The 9,610-nt window shown below is 45.4% G+C and overlaps 1 protein-coding gene across 1 annotated transcript in view; it reads left to right on the top strand.

Moving 5' to 3' along the window:
• The first annotated feature begins 837 nt into the window (after positions 1-837).
• Positions 838-9,610, top strand: part of NRK (Nik related kinase) — a 506,445-nt gene continuing 497,672 nt past the window's right edge. The window contains exon 1 of the mRNA XM_068251057.1: positions 838-875. The gene's annotated coding sequence lies outside the window, so the exon portion shown is untranslated. The remainder of the gene's footprint in view (positions 876-9,610) is intronic.

The raw sequence follows: 9,610 nt of genomic DNA, 5'->3' as shown, positions 1-9,610 counted from the left end.
AGGGTGGGCCAGAAGGGTGAAAGAGGCGGGTTTTATGGGCACAGCGCAATCTATTCTTCCATACCGCTCTGATAAACAGGGAGACAGGAAGAGCTGACCAATCCACTTAGGAAGAGGGGGAGTTGATCAATCCAACCAGTCAATCGCCTGTATACTGTTATGTACTGGGTACCACCTACAGTACAGCACCAGTATCTGTTCATGTATAGCACCAGTATGTTTTTTTTTATTTGGTGTGCGTTGGAAGAGGGATAGTCTTATACAGTGAGTATATCCCAAACTCTATATTTTAACTGGAAACGTTGGAGGGTCATCTTATACACCCAGTTGTCTATACGTCGAAAAATACGGGTATGTGAAAGTCAGATGCTGATTGCACAAGGCCGCTTCCCAATGGGTGTGTGAACATCAATAGAAAACAAATTTCAGTCAGCAGCTCAGCACCCTTCCCAGAGATTACCATATGACAGAATAAAATGACATGGACACAGTTCACATACATTTTATATAGTGTAAGCGCTGAGAGAAAGTACAGGGAAGTTGCGAAAAACACTCTTCTGTTTCCTTTTTAAACCAGAGGTAAAAATGTCTTGGGTTTTTTCTGAGTAAATATTACTACCTCCTGAGCTTCCACTTTACATAAGAACCAGCTCCAATTCAAGTGAAATTGGATCAATTGTTTTTAATTTCCTTTGAGCTGGAGCAGGTTCAAGTGTGCTGTAAGCTGGAACTCTGTTACTTTGCAGTTCCTGGAGAGGTCACCAGAGGGAGCACCCACCTGCAGGAACTGAAAGAAAGGGGAACCTTTGAATCAGGACGTGATCTTCTTGGGAAGGACTCGGAGAGATGATGCTGGAGCCAGAGGAAAGTGGAAGGTAAGGTGGGAACATTGAACTTTTAGACATTGGATGAAACATCCACTAAGGAGAGGGTGAGATTGATCAAAACTGCCCATCAGTGTACACTGCTGGTTTGAACTTATTGCATTAGCTGTGCAGATCAATATGGAGAGTGGCTGTTGTAGTCAATATTAAAGTGCCCACTAAAGGTGGCCATACACTGGTCGATTTGCCATCAGATTTGACCAACAAATAGATCCCTCTCTGATAGAATCTGATCAGAGAGGGGTCGTATGGCTGCCTATACTGCAAACAGATTGTGATTCGATTTCAGGATGAAACCGATCACAATCTGTGGTGGTGGTGCTGCCGCTGCCCCCCGCCAGCTATACATTACCTGATCCGCCGGCGCGTGTCACCGCTGTCTTCTTCTCCGTTGGGCTCCGGGTTCCGGCTGGCTTCATTTCTTTCTGTCCGGGGAAGTTTAAACAGTAGAGGGCGCTCTACTGTTTAAACTTCCTGCTGGGACAGGAAGAAGTGAAGCTTGCTAGACTCGGAGCCCAGCGCGAAGATGGAGCAGCGGTGAGTCGGTGACAGTGGGGATACGCGCCGGCGGAACAGGTAATGTATTGCCGCTGTATTGCGTCGGGCATTCGAACGCCGCTATCGACGCACACTCCCGACCTACCGACGATCGAAAAAAATCTTCCGCACGGACAGCTCGACGGGAACGATTGATTTTGGACGGAAAACGATCGTTCTGTTAGTGTTTGCGCACCGATTTCACAGCAGATTCTATCACATTGATCGAATCTGCTGTATATCGGCGGGAAAATCGTTAGGTGTATGGGCCACTTAACAATCCAATTTTACTGCACGATCGACCTTACAATAATTGTGATTGGAAGGAAACAATCAGAAGTCATCAATCGCTCCCATAAAAAAAATAATGAATCTTATAAACAATTTGATTGTTTCAGATATAATTGATCCAGAAAATGGATTGATAATCTGATCAAGATCCAATTGTTTGGCACCATCAACAGTATCCAATCCGATCTATGAGAAGGTCAAATGGAAGGTAAAATTGAACCAATAGTGGCACCTTAACCTTTCGGGGACCGCCACAAGTAAATCCTACTCTGCACTTGTAAAGGTGATTACATGGCCAGGTGTTGCATGCCCCCCCCCCCCCCCCCCCCAACACACACACACACACACACACACACACACACACACGTAAAATACTCTAGTCCCTAAGGGAGGTTAGGCAGCTGGTCCCCAGAAGGTTAAAGGACAAGTGAAGTAAGAAGTATATGGAGGCTGCCATATTTATTTCCTTTTAAGCAATACCAGTTGCCTGGCAGTCCTGCTGATCTTCTGCCTCTAATGCTTAGACTCCATAGACCCTGAACAAGCATGCAGATCAGATGTTTCTGACATTATTGTCAACACTGACAAGATTAGCTGCATGCTTGTTTTTGGTGGGATTCAGACACTACTGCTGCCAAATATATTAACATCGGATCAGTTCATTTCGGCGCGCGGCTCTGAGAGCCAAGTGCCGAAACTGGGCACCGTCATAGCAGCAATGCTATGATGCGTGCCCTGCGTAGTGGTAATTCGGGGCTCTGGAGGCTGCTAGACCCCGAATTACATCTCCCTCGGAGTTGCAACAACTCGGAGGGGGAATAGTATTTAACGCCGCCTCGGAGTTTAGCGGCAGTGGGGAAAGCCGTCGTTTGGCTCTCCCTGCGCCAAAAGCGGTGCCGAAATAATATGTACCCAATTAACATAACTGCCAGGCAACTGGTATTGTTTAAAACTAAATAAAAATTGCCCTTTCCATATACTTCTCACTTCAGGTTCCCTTTAAAGGAAGCCTGAAGCGAAAGGTAGATGGAGGCTGCCATATTTGTTTCTTTTTAAACAACACCAGTTGCCTAGCAGTTTTGACGATCATTGTAGGGTCTGAATGACACACCTGAAACAATCTTGCAGCAAATTTTGTCAGATATTTGTCAGAAACCTCTGTGCAGCAGAACTACCAGGCAACTGGTATTGTTTAAAAGGCTCCATGTACCTCTCAGTTCAAGTTCCCATTAAAGCAAACCTGTGAGGTTACAAAAGGTAAACGTTAGGTACTTATCTCGGTAGATATCACCGAGATGCTCTCTAATCATCCTGCAGCCCACCGATCCTCACCGGGACCCTCTTCTTCATAGCCGAGCTCCCGTCGTAGGAGCAGTGTATCAGCGAATGCTGATAATTCTGAGTTGAATGCATAGTTTATGCGTATTTGTGCAGCTTGAAAATGGACCAGTTTAACCTCCCTGGCGTTATGATTCCTTCCTGATTTTAGTGTCTAAAAGCGGTACTATTTTTTAATTAGCTTTTAGACCCTAAAAGCAAGACAACAAAAAAAATCATACCCCCAGAGAGCCTGCTGCAGCCCCTGTACTTTCCTTTCTGGGCTCCAGCGCTACAGTTCTCCCTCTGTCCTCCAGGTGGTGCTGCAACGCTATAGTGAGATAACCGGCTGACAACATATGACAATCTCAGCAGAGGGATGCAGAGCCTCTGAGGACAAGAAGGAGAATGGCTGCCGGCGTCTGGATCCCGGGGGAGATGAGTTGAAACAACCGCTGCGCGCTATACTCTGCAATAACCTCACGGCTGCTACCATGAGTCAGGCTTGGGGGTTACCGCTCTGAGCTGTGGTTTTCCAGACCCGAGCCTGACTCGGGAGTTACCGCTAAGAAGGTTAATACAGCAGCTGCTCTGTTGGATTGCTCTGTTGGGGATACTCATTCGGATTCCACAAAATTGAAATTTACGATCGGAATTCCTCAGAAAGATCGGATAACCGTGGTAATTTTAGATCAATCTCAAGACTTTCCATTTCCATTGTTAGCATTTTCTGATGCAAAAAAATGACTAATTAAATGCTCCACAGAAATCGGAAAAACGGAAATTGACATTTGCTGAAATCTGAATTTCTGCAGAATTGAAAATTGGTATTTCCAACCATCCCTAGTTTTGGAGCTGCATACATGTGCAAAAAATTGCATATTTACATGTTTACCTCTGGTTTAAAACATTTGCATGAGCTGAGGATTATTAGCATCTCATTGACTATCCCTACTACTCACATCATACTCTCCGAGGGGAGTATAGAGGCTGCCGTGGCCAATTTCAGATGATGATCCAAAAAGTTTTCCATGATGATACAAAAGTTGAGCAACGTGCATGTTCCAGTTTGCTGCAAGATCCAGTTCAACATAAGCCATAATTTCCACTGCCATTTGATTGGCGATCTGTTCCAAAATTGAATTAGCACCCTGAGTGTTCCATTTCAGCCAATGCAAATGTTTGTTCCTTTTGGTGCACTTGGCATATATGTTACGGCCAGAACCCAAAGTCTGGCCACCATGGACAGGTTCTGGTCAGCCAAAATGCGAAGTGGCCGTGTTACAGCGGCCAATTTCAGAAATGACCTGATGCCGGCTGCTTCGGCTCCTTGCTGGCTCTGACTCCTCCCCCTTCCCCCCTCATATAACCTCTGGCAGCCAGTCCTGTATCCCTACCCACCCTCTATCTCCCCTTGCACACCTGAGTCGCCACAGGGAAGCACGTGGAGGAGCAGGCAGCGAGAATGCTGCAGACATTGTTTCTGCCAGCACCCACTCTGTGCCCACATATGGGAATGAAAGTTGGCACAAATCCCTGCTTCCATATTTCCCTGCAGTTACGAACCGTAGCGGGGAAGTGGGCAAGGGGGAAGATATAGGGTGGGTAGGGATGAGCAACGAATGAATTCCAAAAAGGTTTTATTCTGAATTGATCCAAGTAATTAGCACACCTAAGCGGGGGGGGGGGGGGGGGGGGGGGGTTGTAAATGGTTACACGCTGGGACAGAAGGAGACACAGTAGGACACATGGGGACACAGTAGGACACATGGGGAAGACATATACAAATTTGAAAACTTGTTCTGAATTCCACCAATTCCAAATTTTTTTGTGTTGATTCTTCATAAGTCACCTCCTTTTAAAAGGTTACAGTAGCGAGTTCCTGCAATCATGCCTGTGCACACAAAAGTTAAAGAGAATCTGAAGCCAGATTAAAGATGGCTTTTTACCTTATATCCATGTGAGGCATGTTTGCCCCTGCTAAAACGCCGCTATCCCACGGCATAACGAGGGGTCTTTACCCCCAAATCCCCTCCATGGTGCCCGGGCAGCGCTTCTGTGTGAGGCCGGGCTATGAGCTACAGCCCTGCCTCACACGCAACTGTCAGGGTGTATCGCGCCTTTCCCCCGCCCCTCTCAGTCTTCCTTCACTGAGAGGGGCAGGGGAGAGGCGGCGATACACGCTGACAGACGCGTGTGAGGCAGGGCTGCGGCCATTAGCCCGGCCTCACACGGAAGCGCACAGGGGCAGCAAAATCCACGACCAAGAAAGTCGTGGATTTTGCAGGGGGAATTTGGAGAGTAAAGACCCCTCGTTATGCCGTGGGATAGCGGCGTTTTAGCTACGGCAAACATGCCTCACATGGATATAAGCTAAAAAGCCATTTTTAATCTGGCTTCAGATTATCTTTAAATATCTACAGATCTCATACACACCTTGTTTAAAGGACAACTGTAACGAGAGGGATATAGAGACCACCATATTTATTTCCATTTAAACCAGTTGACTGGCAGCCCTGCTCATCTATTTGGCTGCAGCAGTGTCTGAATCACACCAGGAACAAGCATGCAGCTAATCTTGTCAGATCTGACAATAATGTCAGAAACACCTGATGTGCTGCATGCTTGTTCAGGGTCTATGGCTAAAAGTATTAGAGGCAGAGGATCAGCAGGACCGCCAGGCACTCTTATTGCCCAAAAGGCAATAAATACGGCAGCCTCCATACCCCTCTCACTTCAGGTGTACTTTAATGAACAATCATCTGCAGATCAGGTTCACCGGGATGGATCGGAAAGATTGAGAGACAAATATCGTTGGAGGTCTTTTGTGAACTTTTTTACAAAGATTATCTGCAGATTATTTTTGATCTTTCTGATCAAAAACTTTTATCTCATAATTTCCCAGCTTTAGTATTCAAAATCTGCTGGCCCTCTTACTACATGGAGGTGGTAAAATTGGTCAGTAATTGGCCAATTATAATTGAAAGTGTGTACTTAGCTTTAGTCTACAATTATGATGCAATCTATACAAGCCGATCACTAGAGGGAGCCGCACAGAGGAGAAGGATGTCAGCAATTCTGCGGGTGCCATGATTAGGTAAGCTAGCTACCACTACACAGGGGAAGGGGGTGGGGGATTGGAGACACGGGGATGGAGCGGAGGGGGGATCGGGTACACACTGGGACAGAAAGAGACACAGGAGGAGACATGGGGACACATGGGGAAGACATGGGGGACACGTGGGGGAGACATGGGGAACACAGGAGGACACATTGGGGATGCAGGAGAACACCATTTGGGGGAGAGCTATACAAGACATTCCTGGAATATGGACGCACCAGGTTTAATGTGTATGTGCAAATGTATATATAGTGTGTACATACTGTATATATAATATGGCGGCAAATACGGTAATTGGGTAATATAGAGTAAACACAGCAGAGCATAATATCTCACTTGTATGGCTGGACTGGTGCACTCCTCCTGAGTGAAGGAAGGCTCTGGATCCCATAGAGAGGTGATGGCTAACCTTGGTTAAACTCCAGCTGTGACAAAACTACAAATCCCATCATGCCTCTGCCTCCCCAAGTTATGCTTAGAGCTGTCAGGATATTGCAATGGCTCATGGGACTTGTAGTTCCACCACAGCCGGAGTGCCAAGGTTAGCCATCACTGCCATATAGCCTCCCTAGTCCTTTCACCTTGTCCTCGGTCCCCCGCTCCCTACCTTTTTAAATGTATTTGACCAACTGGTCAAATATTCTTTTGGGTATGCTCTGAAGACTGCGCTTACAGTCTTTGGAAGCACTTGGAGATACAAGTGCTTCCAAAGCCTTCTGAGGACTCCCAGAGGTGGCAAACTTGAACGGTAGACAAGAGAGGACCGGGAAGGCTCTATGGGATCCAGAGTCTTTCCTCTCCATAGGTGAGTATCTGACTACTTTTTTTTAGGACACTTTAGATTCACTTTAAAGAGACACTGAAGCGAAAAAAAAATTATGATATTATGATTTGTATGTGTAGCACAGCTAAGAAATAAAACATTAAGATCAGATACATCAGTGTAATTATTTCCAGTACAGGAAGAGTTAAGAAACTCCAGTTGTTATCTCTATGCAAAAAAGCCATTAATCTCTACGACTTTCAAAGTCGTGGAGTAGGCTGTTATCTGACTTTTATTATCTCAACTGTAAGTGAACAGTTTACTTTTTATCTGCCAGAGGAGAGGTCATTAGTTCACAGACTGCTCTGAAAGAATCATTTTGAATGCTGAGTGTTGTGTAATCTGCACATATTATAGAATGATGCGATGTTAGAAAACACACTATATACCTGAAAATAAAAATATGAGAATATTTTCTTTGCTGCTAATCTTCTAGTAATTATTCATAGTACACAACCAATTCATTACCGTATATCATATATTTTTTTCGCTTCAGTGTCTCTTTAAGCACTTCTCTATAAATGCATGGAAAGGGATCAACATAGGAGGCAATGGATAAAAGTGTCAACTCCCGCAGAAGCATACTGCAGAAACTCCAGAAAACAGGCCCTTAGAGTTTAATCAAGTAAGAGTTATGTTTAGGCAAAATGTTGAGGTTATAAAGTTAGCAGCAATTAGAAGGGAATTAATGTTAAAACATTACACACCGGGTGTGTTGCAGTATAATGGTGTGTGGCATTGTGTTACTGCAAAATGCACACATTAACGTGACAATGTACCTGAACCATGTGCTGATCTCACTGTGGTTGTACACCAAGTGCTACTCTCGACTTTATTGGCAAGAAGTTTTGAATCAGGATGATGCCATTTATTTGTTAACTTAACCACTTCCTGAAAAATTGATGTTTTTTGAACTCTTCAGAGCAAAATGTTTTAAAATGATCTGTTTTACAGGGCAGAGGATTGGGATGCACCCGTGTGTGCCGTGCATGTTCACGTGTGTTTCCACGTTCTACTGTCTATGTGGTCAGGAAGGGGTTAAAAGAATAAGCGTAAGCTTTCGGCAATTCTGCCTTCATCAGACTCAAATTCCTCTTTTGATGGTGCATGTATATAGCTGTGCGCTTTAAAGGGAACCTAAACTGAGAAGGATATGGGAGTTTCCTTTTAAACAATACCAGTTGCCTGGTAGCCCTTCTGATCTCTTTGGCTGCAGTAGTGGCGGAATCACACACCTGAAACAAGCATGCAGCTTATCCAGTAAAACATCTTAAAGATAGTGTAAGATTAGCGCCACATGCATATATTGTCCGTTTTTTAGAAGTTCAGCTCAAAGGGACAATGGGTGGTTACTCACTCCCCCCCCCCCCCCCCCCCCCGGTCACAAAGAGACTCACCAGAAGGTGCGGCCCAACCCGGCTGTTATCGCCTCTGGGGTATAGGCCACCCCACAGCCTCTCCGGCAATCTCCACTGTGCTGCAGCGCCTGTAGTCAGCTGAAGTGGGTACTCCAGGCTCCAATTTCTCTGGAGTCTTCTGCAGTATTTGGCCTCTTATAGTTAATGAGGATGGGTGCTCTTTAAGAAAAATGAGAGGTATACCTCCTCATCGCGTAAAAATATCTTTAATTTTAAAATCGTATAAAAAATATATAAAAAAAACTACTTGCATAGGTCACCAATATGGCTTAGGCTTTATATGTCCATCACTACTTGGCAATTAGCAGACCAGGCGTTATATGTGCACCTCGCATTAGGCATACACAGTTATGTCAGTTAGTCAGAAACTGCGCATAGACAGGCCTCATAGGTATCATGCAATCGCCGCTAGCAAGCGTATTACATTACCCGCACAAACAATGTCATTCATCTGCAGATGTGAGGCCGGGTGCAAACGCCAAACAATCTTTCACACGGCCGTAACCTGTTTTTGCCGCAAGCCACTACCTGGTGACATCATGCATAAAGCACGTCGCTCCGCCCTACGCGTTTCGTCCCATAGCAACTCATCAGAGGGCTTTGGAAACGCCAGGACGACGTGCTTAAATACGATGCATCCACTATGCAGCCCATTAGTCCGTTCCTGACTTCACAATTTCTCAAAAAACCTCAGCAAAAGGATATAAGAATGCTTAGAGCTATTAATATTCTTGCTTGTGGCTATATATTATTCATATTGCCTGTATATGCAGGGTGACACCAATAACAAACTTACCCCACTCACCCCCAGAATATATACAACCGTCCCCTCCCATACCCATATAAGATGGTTTTAATTGTCCAAATCTACATGTAGGATAAAGCATCAATACCCCCACTAATTCTAGCACATATAGGGCCTGATTCACTATTCGGTGCTAACCTAGTTAGCACGCCTAAAGGCTTTGGGCATGCTAACTAGGGTACTGAGTAGTTAGCACGCACCAAGCCGAATAAGATCATGCGCAAAGTACTGCATGCAAAAAACGTGCGCGAAACGTCGCACCAGGTGCGCCGAAAACGGTTGCATTGGAAGTGCCGTAAACGTTTAGGGCGCATCCAATACAACCTTATAGGTGCATAGGGTGCGCCGTTTCACGCGCACTGCCCTTTGCACACGCAAAGTTTTGCAGGCGAGCGCTAATTAGCGCGCGCTAAA

Source organism: Hyperolius riggenbachi, chromosome 8, assembly GCF_040937935.1.
Source record: "Hyperolius riggenbachi isolate aHypRig1 chromosome 8, aHypRig1.pri, whole genome shotgun sequence".
Lineage (NCBI taxonomy): Eukaryota > Metazoa > Chordata > Amphibia > Anura > Hyperoliidae > Hyperolius > Hyperolius riggenbachi.
Note: the sequence above shows the minus strand (reverse complement) of the source record. Positions and strands in the feature narration are given on the sequence as shown.